At 40.9% G+C, this 15,064-nt stretch overlaps 2 non-coding genes across 2 annotated transcripts; one reads left to right on the plus strand and one right to left on the minus strand.

Moving 5' to 3' along the window:
* The first annotated feature begins 1,580 nt into the window (after positions 1-1,580).
* Positions 1,581-1,653, plus strand: trnav-aac. Its single transcript has one exon. It is a non-coding gene; the product is annotated as a tRNA-Val (tRNA).
* Positions 1,654-1,924: 271 nt separating this feature from the next.
* trnav-cac lies at positions 1,925-1,997 on the minus strand. The gene has a single exon. It is a non-coding gene; the product is annotated as a tRNA-Val (tRNA).
* Between the last annotated feature and the right edge of the window lie 13,067 nt (positions 1,998-15,064).

Below are 15,064 nucleotides of genomic sequence, written 5' to 3' on the forward strand. Positions count from 1 at the left end.
TTGGTCCGTGAGGCAGACACCCCGTCTACTTTTAAGACTAATCTTAAAACTTTCCTTTGTGACAAAGCTTCTAGTCAGAGTGGCTCATGTTACCCTGAGCTATCTCTATAGTTATGCTGCTATAGGCTTAGGCTGCTGGAGGACATCAGGGTCTAATTTTCTCACTCTACTGATTTCTACTGTTCTCCAGTTTTGAATTGCATTACATTGAAATGACTGTTGTCATTTCAGCTTTTGAGTTTTTGCTCTCTCTCTCTTTTTTCTTCATAGTAGGTACACCTGGTCTGACGAGGCAGATGACCGTTCATACTGAGCCTGGTTCTGGTTCTGCTGGAGGTTTTTCCTTCCCGATAATGGGTGGTTTTTCTTTCCACTGTCGCTTCATGCATGCTCAGTATGAGGGATTGCTGCAAAGCCATCAACAATGCAGACGACTCTCCCTGTGGCTCTACGCTTCTCCAGGAGTGAATGCTGCTTGTCGGGACTTTGAAGCAATCAACTGGTTCCCTTATATAGGAAATTTTTGACCAATCTGTATAATATTATTGAATTTGACTTTGTAAAGTGCCTCGAGATGACATGTTTCATGAATCGGCACTATATAAATAAAATTGAATTGAATTAGTAGAGTCAAGTCCTCTGAATTTTGTGAGAAAGTGCAGAAATCTGTTTTCTCTAGAATTAATACTCCTTGTGTCTCTGGCTTCCTCTGTTGATATCTGTACCCAGGTCCAGCATGGGCTTCTCTGTGAAATGCTTCCTCAAAACTTGATTGTTTGTCAAGTCACATTTCCTGCCACAGTTGTTTGCTGCTTCTCCACCGAAGCCAGGCCTGCAAGCTCTCCACCATCAGCCATCAGTTACCCTCCTTCACTACTCAAAAACTGCTAGTTGAAAGAATTATTTTCATTATTATTTTCTGTTTAAATATCCAGTCATATTTAATGAATTAGAACATCTTTTTAGAATGTTTTTTTGTCTGAAAATGACAAGTACCCTTTCAAATTAACCTTAATGCAGGTACCAAACTTCTCCTTAAACCAGAATAATTGTATTTATTTTACTGGTATGATGTACTGTTCTAATCTTAAATCTCATTTTTATTAGTTGTGATGGCTGCCAGCACAACACTGCATTACGTCCTCATGACAGAAATCAAGGCTAAAAAATAAGTAATCTGTATAATGTATTTTACTGAATTTAGTTACTGAAATAATTTTCCATACTTTTATTTATTGAGATTTACTTCTAGTATTTAAGTAAGGCAGAGGTTACAAATGTTAACGTTATGAGGACCGTTTTTGTCTTTTTTCCATTAGAAACGGCTCTTGGAAAGGAGGTGGAAACAGCGCCCCCAAAATGACGCTTGTGGCCGAAAAGTATATTACGTCGGTAGTGGTTTAGGACTACCCAGAGCCATACAGCCATCTCTATGGCGCTGGGACTACCATAAAAAACGAATGGGAAACGGTTTAGGGCGGTTTCGCGGGTGTCACTACCACATAGCCTCGATTCCCGCGCAAACCGAGCCGCTGCCTCTGGAGCATGACGTAAGCGGTGCTTTCCCGCCTGGCCTTCAAGTTTCCGTAGTGTAGTGGTTATCACGTTCGCCTAACACGCGAAAGGTCCCCGGTTCGAAACCGGGCGGAAACATGTTTTTTGTATTTATTATTATTTTATTTTTTTATTTATTTCAGTAGAACTAATGGTTGCAATTACAGCTGTCAGACATGTTTACAGTGAGAGACAGTGAGACATTTCTCAAAGTAAGATGTAAGGAAACACATCACTTGTTTCATGTTGCTGCCTTATTTAGCAGGAGGCTGTAAAAAGTGAAATAAAGCCAATTTATGCAGCTCGGACATCAACGTGTGACCATTAGTACTACTGAAGATAATGAATAATAATTGAAAAAAAAAAATGATGTTTCCGCCCGGTTTCGAACCGGGGACCTTTCGCGTGTGAGGCGAACGTGATAACCACTACACTACGGAAACCTGACAAACAAATTAGAAAAACAGGCTGTAACATTTGTGAGCAGCACGTCGGTACCGACGGTTCGGTGGTCCGGTCCAGCGGCTGCAGCGGTACCACTGCGCGGCCAGCGGGACTTTCTCACAGCTTCCGGTTCCCCAACAACGTAGTTAAACAATAAAAAGCTCCAAGTCCTCTAAATTACCACTTACTGCTAACCAAGCTAACATTCAGCTCAAATATAAATTATAACGACTAAATCTGTCCAGCCATGTTTAAATATAAAGTTTGCTCTTCCATTATTTTAATTTCCTCCCCAGAAAAGCAACTTTTAGGCAGAAAATGCGTGAAGCTAGCTTAACCTGTGATTCTCCCTACGCTGATTCGCGTAGGGAGGCGAAGTTACCTACGGGTTTTACGTTGTGTTTTGGCTGGAAACTGTCAGATCTGGCAACCCTGATTCTTCACGTCCTTGTAGCAAGTTGGAATATTTTTTATTGATGTACAGCTTAGCTTTCAGTTAGTGTATTTAGCATATGTATTATATTAGATGTGGGCGGAGCCAGGCTCTGGTGGGGGGGGGGGGGGGGGGGTGTTAGCAGCTCTTTAACTGAATCAGACTGAGATCATCCAGCCATCCTGGTCCAGTTGGGTTGACCCTCTTGATCCAGGACAGATTCTGGATTTCTATCTCAGATTCACTCACTGACTGATCTGGTTTGCTGAGGGACGTCCTTCCTTCAGGAGACCTTACTGTGTCCACAGCTTGAACTTCCTGGATGTCTTGAGATGCCGCTTCAATATCTCAACATATTCTTTCCTCATGACGTCATGTATTTGGTGAATCACTGCAGTTCCTCCTGCAGGAAAACATCCCATAGCATGATGCTGCCACTCCCGTACTTCAGAGTCGGAGAGCCGTTCCTCAGATACGTCCCCCTTTGTCCTCCAATGTAGCGATGGCCATTATGTCCAAACCCTTCAGTTCTAGTTTCATCAGACCACGGGACATCTCTAAACACGTAGCTGGTCGTCTCTGGGGACATCTACTAACTGCTTTTTTTGCATTTGGAGTAGTGGCTTCTTCCTCCTGAGTGGCCTTTCAGCCCAGGTCTCTGCCAGCTTCAGCAGCATCTTCAGAAAGTCTCCAGCTGTCTTGGGGTCGGTTCCTACATTTCTCAGCAGAAGCCGTTCTTCTCTGGGACACAGAACCGTCTCTGTCCTGAACCGTACGCTGGCTGGACATCTCCTGCTGTTTCTACACACATCATACGTGTAACTGTCAGAGCAGACGGAGGAACCTTCAGGTATCTGGAAACTGGACCAAAGGATGAACCAGACTAGTGGAGCTCCATGTTCTCTTCTTCTTGTGTTTTAACGGCAGTAGCCAACCAGCTTGTAGCATTACCGCCTGTTGGTAAAGAGTGAAATCAGAGAGTACCTATATTCTGTTTATTAATCCCATTTGCATGAGGTATATGATAATAAGTGCTTCCTGGCTATGAATGACATTATGAAAAGTTCTTCTTTAATTAATGCTTCCTCCAGATGTGACCTTTCTTCGTTATATTTACTGCAGTTAAACAAAGCATTCATCACATAAACCTGTTTCATGCTTCCCAGTTAAATGTAATGTACTATTTAAATGACTCAACATGAAACAGTTACCAGCTGCTGCTTCTTTCCTCCTGTTTTCTATCTTCAGAGCTGCTTTCTGCACATTATCAACTAAACCAAATAAAAATCTTCTCTGGTTCTGCTCTCCATCTAATCTGCCATTGCTCCAGAACTTTAACCCATATCAGAGATTTCTAGTCATCTTCTCACAGTGGCAGAATCAAATCAGTATTATCTTTCCTTAATGCTTGTTTTGCTCATTCATCAGCTGTTACCCACCATCTTCTCTTCCTGCCATCGTGGCTCATTTCTACTGATTTCCTGATGATTTCACACCAGCAGTGTTTGAGGTGTTGCCTTTAAATCTATTCACTGATGTTCCTCCATTTAACTACCAGAAGACAGCCAGATAACAAAATGCATTTGTTCCTGATCCAGCTCAGATTCATCATAACATCTGGGCCGCTGTCTCTTAGCACAACGTGCCGATACCGATACGGATGTATTTACTGATGAGGGCCATCTACAGGTCGATCCACACCAGATGATGCGTCTGTATTCCCTGATCTGCTCTGGATTTGGGCCAGATGTGCCTCTAATCTTCTGATACTGCACCGGATAAGGAGTCTTAGACTACGTTCACACTGCAGGCCTTCATTTCATTAAACCCCCTAAATGCTTAATATTAATAACAGAAGAAATACCTTTCAAAAATTATTAGTGTTCTTCAACTCTAATGATTTTTTTTTTAGAAAGAACTGACCAACAAGCAAGTAAAAAAGAAAAAGTTTAGCTTTTTAAAAGTATCTATTTAAAAAAAGGAACATAACAGCATTTTTTAAAATAAATGATTTATTATAAGAATATATCATTTAACCATGTCTATTTAAATAACTGACACCAAATGAAATGTTCAAATATAATAATAAGCGGTAAACTGTTCATATTGTTGTTCCCACAACACATCTAGTCTAAACACCAGATCACTCACACAAGATCTATGACTATGAAAAAAAATGTTTTAGTGTAAATATCATAAACCATTTCTCAGTTGTCCTGAAATTTAACAACACAGGCCAACCCCCCCCCCCCCCCCCCCCCCCCCAAAAAAAAACAACATAAAATGAAATGGCAGCTTGAAGTGTTGTACCCCAGTAGCTTCATTTCCAATTTCCAATCCATTTATTAAGTATACCAAACCTTCAAAAGTTAAGACTCTTTATCAAAATATCTACTGAAATATGGAAGAGTAGAGGAATAAGCACAAAAACAAGGTAAACATTTCTATTTCACATGGAACTGAACTGCCACTATCACAACAAACTCTTTTAACTACTCCCCCCAGATTTCTCTTTAGACTTTAATCTCCCACAAAATTCATATTATTGTGTTTTGCAGGCGTAACAAAACCCCTTCAAGACTAAACGTTTAAGTCATACATTTTGTTAATGTTATAAGTCTTATGGTGAAACGTTTTTATTACAGCTATTTCTTTTTCTTTATTACAGACCAAACACACAAACTCTCAATGGCTTTTAATAAACACAATTAAAGATTAGCTAATTTTTTGATCCCATCAATGGCACTTATATTTTACAAAGCTAAAACAAATATTTTCTTAACATGTTTTGACCAACCTTGGCTTACCTTCGTGGAGAATGAACTAGGGAAACTATTTAATTTTAAAATCATCAGCTGGAGTACCCCTTTCTCTGGTGAATTCTAGTAAAAGATAAATTGCGCCTCAGTCTGAATCCCTGGGTCCAAAACTGGGTAAATAGACATTATATACGTATATACTGTATGTCTGTGGGGGGGGCACTAAAAAAGATGTGGCTGTTATGCAGATGTGGCGCTGTGTCGCCTGCTGTCTGGGGCAGCCAATCAGAATCTCACAAAGTCATGATGTCATCAAATATAACAAACAGTTTTCCAACAAAATGCAGCTGAACTGAGCTGAAAAAGTCGGAAGATTCTCAGTCATTCAGGTCAAGATCATTCCAAAAAAAAAAAAAAGGTTAAAAAAACAAAACTGGACTTTTTCCCAAAGTTTTGCCCAAACAAAGCTCTTTGTTTAGGAAATAATATAAAGCTTGGAACTCCTCATTACTCCAGATATTTTTGAACTGAGAAAGCTTTCTGGATGAGAAGAGAAACGTCTTCAAACCTCAGAAAAAAGTCCAGTGGTTTTGTTTTTTAACCTTTTTTGGAATGAGCTGAAATATTGTTGAAGGATTTCTTCTTTGGGTTGAAACTCATCTTTGTTCTGACTCGTTGAAGAAGAATATTTAATATTAAATATTTTATCCATGAAGGCAGAAGAATTAACTTGTTCCGGTTAACCTCTCCAGGCTGGACTGGAACACACCCCATCATAAACCTCTGCAGATTAGCAGGTTACACTTTCATGTCGTTGTTGGATTTGCTCGTAAATGAAACTGAAAGGTTGATGCTGGAAAGTCTAAACGGCAGAAAGCCTGAAGCATTTCTAAACGCCTCGGGAAGCTTAAGCTGCTGCAGGAAACAGCTGCTAACATTTACACTGGTTTAAACTGATAGAAGCAGGTTGGAGAAACTTTTCTGTCACCAGGACCGTTTCAGATCCAAACTCTCCATCTTCCTGCCGGTTTCATCGAGCAGCGATCAGAAAACAGCGGGAAAAAGTAAGTGTTACACAGCATTACTAGCTGCTGCATATTAATCCGTTAATTCACAGGTTATTGGTTATTTTTCATGCTTCTTTACTGGATCAGTTTTTCACTCTGAGATTGTTAAACCATTCTGTCTTCCATTTATTTCTAATGGCTCAGATTAAACTCTGGTTATAATAAATTACTTTTCAGATGAAAACAAGAATGTAAATAATGAATATTCCTGTTTAAAGTTCAGAGGCCGTTTATGAAAACTGATCCAGTCAGTTTACTTTAACATCCTGAAGTCAGTTAGTTTTTAACTGAGCTTTTAGTTCCAGGTTAGAATATAAACACAGTTCAGGAAATATGTTTTATTTATTTCACCAAATAACATTTAAAGGTAGAGTTTGTGATTTTTCTAGAAATATTCATAAGAAAGTCCCTTTTTGAATAACTGCCTTAGCTGTATAAGAGCAGGAAATAACTGCCGTCTTACCTACTCTCCCGCTCTTCAGGGGATCATGTGATTAAAACCTCCAGATCCTCTCTGGTTTTATTTCTTTCTACTGAGGCTTTCCTTTTCTACTCATAAACATGAACGTGGTTAATTTCTTAGGACTTGTTTAAAGTCTACGGTGAGAGCAGCGGAGCTGGGTGACTAACACCAAGGAGGACATGCGGCATATAAATAAATTACTACAGTGTACATAGGAGTCTGGTATACCACAATTTTGAGTAGTTTAAAGATGTTTGTGTAGCTAAACAGGAAAAATATTAATGAAAAGGGAAAAATTGTTGGTATTTGTATTTATTTAATTCATTGAGGTGCTCCAAAAGTGATCTTTGAGATTAATCTAAGTGCAGAGCGCCATAAAGCACAACATGTGTGGACTCAAATGTGGAAAAACAATTAACAAGTAACATAAATAATAAATAATTCTTTAAAAAAGCCTAAATAAACTGTTATGTAAACAACAAAAGAGATTATAAAACAATACATTCAACTGCTCAAAGTTTAGCATTTCTGAAGGGCTTCAGTCCTTTGAGGTCTGCGGTGTCTGTGGTCAGCAGACCGTCTTTAACGCCACCCTCACCTTCTGTAGCAGCTACACACCTTCACCTGCTGCACGTTTATCACTTTTATCTTTATCTGTAGGCGCGTGTCGTTCAATAGCAGCTTTACTTGTGTTGTATAGTAACGAAGTAAAAATACTTCACTACTGTACTTAAGTATATTTTGGAGTACTTTATACTTTTCTCAAGTAAAAATGTTTTTGATTACTTTTACTTTTACTTCACTATATTTCCATACTTAATTGCATACTTTTACTCCGATACATTTTCAATGTTTGGTTTAGTTACTCATTACAAAATAAGTGTCTGTTTGGCTCAGCCAGACCTGCGTACATGCACAGGTTCGCTCCGTTTGAAGCGCTCGGCGTGTCATTTCAAAGTTGCTGTGCGCTAGCGGGGGCGGGGCCTGGAGCTCCACGCAGCCAATCACTAACGCGCCTGGCCTTTGATTGACATGGTAGAGAACCCCCTTTAACTCCGCTCTCATTGGTTGTGCTGTCTTAAATCCCACCTTCCCTCTTCCTGATTGGCTGTTTTCTATTACGTGTGTGCGTGCTTGGAGCACGAGATTTCAGCTTTGATTTTAACTGGGATACTGCCGTTACCACAATTAATACTAGACTACGAAACTAGTCCCAGTTAAGAAACTAAATATTATCTGCACTAAAATAAGTGAAAGCTGCTGAGTGCAGTTCTGAACAGAAGCAGCAGAGAGAGGTTTGAATTGTTGAACTTGAGAAATGTAAGTAACCAACATTAATATCTCAAAATAGCATTTAATTCTGAAGTATAACACATTTTATCAACAAAAACCTAATCTCCTCAATAAAACTAAATATTCTGTGCCAGGCAGGAGTTCTGAAGACTGCTGGAAAGACGGAAAAGCAAAGACTGTAGGTCATAAAAATTCAGATTCTTAGCCACAGCCGTCTGAAAAAGGCTTTTATCATTATTTTATTGTTATTGTTGCTTTCATTTATTTTCGACCATTTGATGCAGTTGCTATTCTTGTTTAGACCTTTGCGTAGTTATAATAGTATGATTAGGGTTCCACAAAATAATAGTGTTATTCATTTGACTATTTCTACTTCTAGAATTAGGATAAAGACAAATAAAACAAAGGAACACAATTTACATTGGTTTATTGTTCATAGATTTCCACACTGTCAAATAATAAATTAGTATAAACCAGGGCCGGAACTAGCAGATTCAGAGGGCAGAGAATAGACCCCTTGCATCTGACGTCACGGTCACGTGATCGGGGGTGCGCGCCTCCATCTTGGTGGGCAGGCTAGCCTGACAGCCCGTCTACTACATGACAAAACGGGTGATTTAGAGCGTACTTTTAGTTCGTTTATTTTTGGAATCTAAACAATGCCTACGACTTGTTGTGCTCCCGGTTGCACAGAGAGGCATTCCAAATCGTTGGATGTACGTTTCTGTCGTTTACCGAAGGAGGAAGGACGCAGAAAGAAATGGATATTTTCAATGAAAAGAGCGCAGGCAGACACTCCCAATGGACTGGGGGAGCCATCATACTACGACAGAATTTGCAGTCTACACTTCATCTCCGGTAAATACAACTTAATTCTGCTCTAGTCATTGTTCTACTTAAATAGCGGCGGAGGGGAGGTGGCGATTGCTACACGGACTGGAGAGCCGCCCGTGTAGCTTCAGAGAGCCGCCGCTGTCTGCTGCTTCAGACAGCGGCGGCTCTCCGGCCCGTGTAGCAATCGCCACCTCCCCTCCGCCCGTTCACGGGCGCTAGTATGTCTGTGTTTACGCTGCAATGTCGCCGACACCCCCACCCATTTTAACAAGACAAAAACACCAAAATAATCCGTAGTGAGTGATTTTTTTTAACCTACCGGGCGGGTCTTCCTCTGCTTTCTGCTGTTGCACAAACATGTCTGAACATCCATCCATCCATTTTCTGACCCGCTTAATCCCTCATGGCGTCGCGGGCGTTGCTGGTGCCTTTGTCCTGATATAAAATAATTGCAGCCGTCCAGTGGTTTCAGGGGCTTTCATGCTCTCTCGTCCGTACTGGCCTGCGTGTTTATAAGGCAGCTGTATATGTCGCGGTACAGAGCACTTGGCCAGCATTTCACAGACTCGCTCCGTCCCTTCAGGCATTTGCTGTGTGGATCTGGCAATCTGATACCATCAACCATCAACTTAGTCTTAGAACGATCTTGTGATACGTTATCTAAAGAAGAAAAATACCTGGAGAACTCGTCATTTCGTCAAATGGCGTGCCAACCAATATGGCCGCCATGCAAGGGGTTCTGGGTAACGGAGTCACGTGGTTGCAAGGGGTCTATTGCCAAAGTATCTAACATATTCTGCCTCCTGCAATGGAAGGTAAAATTGTTATGGGCTGGCTAATATACAGCAAAAGACTGTGTTGTCCCGGGCCCTAGCAAAGCTGTCAGCTGGCCGGCCTGCAGGTGTATCTATTAGCAGGTTTATCACTTCCTGTAGGTTAACTAAGCCTGGTTTATCACTTCCTGTAGGTTTTTAACCTCCTCTTTGTGAACACATTGACTACAGTCAGGATGGAAGGACCGTTTTACCAAGTATACCAAAGTGTTTCTGAACAGGGTGACCAGCTATAGTTTTAAAAACTGTAGAATTCCTCTACAGGGTTTAAAGTGACTAAATTGTGCATGTATACATTTATTTGGTGCTTGGAATTTTTTAATATCGCTGTGTCTTTGAGCACACATTTACAAATACCCAAAGCTGCACACAAACAAGTGTTACACATAGATATATTGAGTCTATCTTCTCTGAGCTGTTATTTTTTTTTGTCGCTGATTGCTGTGTTCTGGTGTTTTTGTCCAGATGTCCAAGAAGGCATTTGAGGAGAAGTGGAAGAAAAACCTGAGCTCCATCCTGGATGAACTAAAGGAGAGAGAACTAGACTCACTGCTAAGTATACATCTATCCAAAATGTCAAAGGGGCTGATGGAAAAAAAATCTAGAGCGGAAATTACTCAATTGATCATCCAGCACTACGGAGTGGAGCGGTCCATCACTGTCATCAATACAGCGATGAAACAAATCCCCAGGATGGACTATAAAGTCCAGGACCTGCTGAAGCCCATGGTGAAGAAACTAAAGGAACTAAAGCAAGAAGAGAAAAATAAAGGTGAGTTTAGAAAAATCCCCTGTTACACTGGAAGAGCCAGAATCAGGCTGCCGATGGTGACAGAACAAACATTTAGCTTCACCGAGTAAAAAATCAAGACGAGTCGTGATAAAAAGGTGGACCCTCTGTCAGATATCAGAACATTCCTGTTTTAACAGGTTCTATGGCGATTTATGCGTTGGGCAAAAGTGTTATCTAACCATTTGTTGACTGGATAGACTTGTCCAGCAAACATTGACAACTTTAATTATAATCGTAATTGGAGTTTTAATCCTTACTCCTTCACCACAGGCCAATAAAAATGTCTCAGTTTATATTGGTTATTAACTCAAAAGGAGATAATTTGGTGACTCTTAAGTTGTTATTTATTAAACTGATAATTCCCTGTTACAGCACTAGGAAACACTACTCACTACTCAATAGAACATGAAAAGAAACGAATGACAATAAAGTCAATCAAAATGGATTAATTGAGAGGTAGCAATGCTTAAATTAATTTACAATTGATTAGGGATCCTATTGACATCAACATTTCAGCACTTTGAGGTAACAGCATTGAAAGAACATCAGCTAAAAAAAGCTGGAGTACCGAACCAGACCTGAAGCAAAGACGCTTCTGGCAAAGCTAGCGGCTAGCAACGTTCACGCACCGTTAGCTTCTAACTGGTTCTAGTCCGGCTTCAAGGTAGCGCTCAGCTAATGGTAGCTAAGCTAGCGTGACTTCACAACAGCCTGTGGCTAACCGCTTCGGACTAAAGTCCCTTAAATTTAAGGGACTTTACTTCGGACTACTCAGTATCTCACCCAAGATGGCGACTATGACGACAAATGACCTCTGACCTTGCGTGCGTAAGGAGGCGGTACCAGTTCAGACAAAAGAATGCGGGAAACCCAAAAGGAGGGAGAGAAAGTGGCAAGAAATATATGGAAAAGAGATCTAAGTTCAGCCGATCGGTGCGGCCAGTTTATCGCCAACATTAAGGCTATTCCTAACAGGTTCTGCCCAAACACAAAATGCCCCTTTATGGGTGGAAATAGGGAAATAAAAAAATAAAAATCCCTTTACTTGATGTTGCTCCAGTGAGGAGATTGCTGTGCAACCCAGCGTCTGTTGCTGGGCAGGAAAAACCCCGTTCTCTGAAGCTTCTCCCAAGATTTGTTTGGCCAAGACAAAAAACCAGCGGATCTTGTCGATCTCGATGATGGAGCTTCCAGTTGGATCAAAAATCAATTAATATTATTAATATTACAAGACCTCCCTGATTGGGTGCAGGGGAAAAGTGATGCAGTTAAGCTTACATGGTGGGCCCAACGTAGGAGACAGCTGAAGGTCTTCTCAGCTCGGCAACCTGCCAGAAAAGAAGAAAGATGATCTATAGCCGTCTCCATGGTGACGAGATAAGGTTTCCATCAGGGCGCCCACCCCAACTGAGTTGCATGCTGGGAGTTGCAGTTTGTCACGTCATGATGGCATAAGATCTTAGATTCATAAACAGCAATAAAATAAAAATAAAATAAAACTCTAATTTTGCAGCAGGACCTAGTGCTGGGGCTCCAGCTGGGAAAGCTGTGCAGAGTTCTGCCGGACCTTCAAAAGAACCTGAAGACCTGACGAAGAGGAAGATGGGCCCCACGTCTGCAGTAGGTTCCATTAACTTCATACCTTCTATAGACGAAGGTTTCTGAGATGTTCTGGACCATCGAGTATATTTTTGGTTCAGATGGATTCAGGTGGTCCAAAGACGGCCAAGAGCAAGAAGACAGAGAAGAAGGATCCATCTCAGACCCGGTCCGCTGCAGCTCCACAGGTAAGAAAAACTAAAGTTCTCACTTCAGACAGAACCCAGAAACCCTGACGGGTCACCCTCCGGCTCAGTTCCTTCTCCGGGCCAGTGTTCAGAACCCTGAGGGCAGATCTGGTGAACTTTAAATCCTCTGGTCCAGTTCTTCAGAACTGTTCTTGTCTTGTTTCATTCAGAAGGCTCCAACCGGTCCAAAGAAACCCAAAGAGGAGAATCAGAAGAAACCCAAGCCTCCCAAACCAGCCGGGTCCACTAAATCTCCTCCAAGTGGGGTCGGTGCCGTTTGTTCCTACAAAGTTTTGAAGAATCTGGGTCTGACGCTGTGATCTGATTCTTTTCTTAATGTTTTCTTCAGAATCAGCCAACTGGTTCAGACAAACCCAAAAAGACCACAGCTCAGAAAAAAGATCCGGCTCCCAAACCAGCCGGGTCCACTAAATCTCCTCCAAGTGGGGTCGGTACCGTTTGTTCCTACAAAGTTTTGAAGAATCTGGGTCCGACGCTGTGATCTGATTCTTTTCTTAATGTTTTCTTCAGAATCAGCCAACTAGTTCAGACAAACCCAAAAAGAAGACGGCTCAGAAAAAAGATCCGGCTCCCAAACCAGCTGGGTCCTCTCTGCAGGGAGAGGTTCGATCCGATTTCTCAGTTCCTCTGCCTCATGTTCCACCTTTAGAACCAGTCAGAACCAGCAGTAGACCTGCAGCCAGAGAACAACGTGCTGTTAGGACCATCTGGAGCGTTCGGGTCTCTGATGATGATGATGATGATGATAAAGTCAGCGGAGCAGCGGGTCTCCAGCCGCCTCGCACCACCTTCTATGGTGGAAACCATTAAAACCAGAGAAGCTGTTGCTTATCAAGCTTTTGCAATAAATATTACGTTATTCTATTTTCTGCTGATGATAATCTTTAGTTCTAGCAGAAAAACTCTGGAGCAGCTCTTTGTGATCAGACTGTCTTTAAAATGGTCTTCATCAACAGCTAGAGTCCGTTTTAAACCGGACTCCAGCTTTCTCAGTCAGTTTCTGTTCATAAAGGAATGTTCCAGTTCATTTCCTTAGATTCTGATACATTTTAGAAAGAATCCAGGATTAATTTGTTAATTCCCATCAGGACAAAATGATCTGGTTTAATTCATTTTGTTTCATTTAGACTCCTGCTGTTGGTTCTGGGAAATCCAAGAAGAAGAAAGCTGATTAGAGGCTCTGCAGGTACTGGACCAGTTCAGGTCCTAATGTTCATTTGTTGGTTCTGTAAATGAACTCTGGACTCATACAGGTTTTATCCTTGTGCTGCTTTTCCGTTAACCAGAACCGGGTCGGGTCTACGTCTCCACATGGGCACACTGACAGGAGTTCTACTGGGTTTCAGGAGCAGCTCCAGCGTCTGCAGTCTGAACCGTCTGGATTACTGTACCGTTTTAATGTAATTTTTTGTTGTTAACTCTGCAGTGGCCTGAATGTTCTGAGGGACATTTTTAAATAAAGTTTTATTATTATTATGTTGATGTTGCATTTCATCCGCGGTTTATAACTACACGTCTCTACAGCATCACAGCTCCACAGGCTGTTACCTGCGGAGCTGGTTTTTGTACCTTTTTCTCCATCGTGTTACGATCATGTGGTCTTATTAATATCGGCTCCTGTTGCTCAACAGCATGTCAGAGATACTCGTATCTGCTGTTACGTTTGTTTTATGAAGCTTTATTGGACATTTCTAGTAACAAGTACACCGTCATTACATCCATAAAGGGGGCAGATAACAAGATTGGTGAAGATTCTCAGTCATCCGGTCATGGTCATTCTAAAAAAAGTTAGAAACACACAAGTAGAATTTTTTGATGTTTGAAGATGCTCCCCACCCAGAAAGCTTTGTCAATTCAAATTGAGAATTTAAATCAAGGTTAAAAACCTTTTTGTTTAGAGTTGCCTTTGAGTGTTAATGTTCTACCAAAACTGTTGTAGTTCACTGAAACATCTTTAGATGTTTGTAGTCCAACTTGTTTTATATTTTTCCCCGGCTGCTGCTTCTATTCCACTGCCATGTTTTCTTTTCTTTATGTGTCATATTCAGCGCTTTGAATGATCTTGGTACCAAATTACACTACAAAGAAATGTCCAATTTGCTGTTAAAAGAGCGCTAGTGCTGGATTCATTCCTTTCAGCTATTGTCCTAATATTGGCTGTTTTCTCCTGATATTCACAGGATAATAGCTAACAGACCGAGAGTTATTAAATAATAAATAACTTAAACAGTGTGTAATACCAGAACATTTGGCGTCCCTGGGTGGGCGATCGTAAACGCAGCTTGACCTGAACACATATGAAAATATCACCTGTGACATTATTAGACTTTAGAAAATAAAAGTTTACTATAAAATTTTCTCTGCAAGTGATAATAAACTGTACTACAAAAAGCATAAATTCATATGCTTCAATAAATAGTTGTTTGGTATAACCAGCACTGATAGTTGATTTAACTGTAAAGTTAATCCTACTGTCTGAAATAAATTTTGTTGCACATCTGAGTCCAGATGCTGTGAATTATCATCATGTTTGCTTAAACCACAATTCTTAAATGAAAAGACCCCAATTATGCGCTTTCAAAATTAACTTCCAGTCCAGAGGAGTTAGATGCTCCAATATCAAACCTAAGATCCTCTGAATATTTGTCTAAAAGAAATTTTAAGAGCTTATTTAGTGCTGTGTAGAACAGATTTGTTTCCAGATTTAACTCCTAGTTACTCTGAGGTGCCACCCTGCTTGTGCGGAAAGGGGGGAGGGGGGTGCTGATGAAGCTAAATTGTTA

The sequence above is a fragment of the Fundulus heteroclitus genome, chromosome 11 (assembly GCF_011125445.2).
Source record: "Fundulus heteroclitus isolate FHET01 chromosome 11, MU-UCD_Fhet_4.1, whole genome shotgun sequence".
Lineage (NCBI taxonomy): Eukaryota > Metazoa > Chordata > Actinopteri > Cyprinodontiformes > Fundulidae > Fundulus > Fundulus heteroclitus.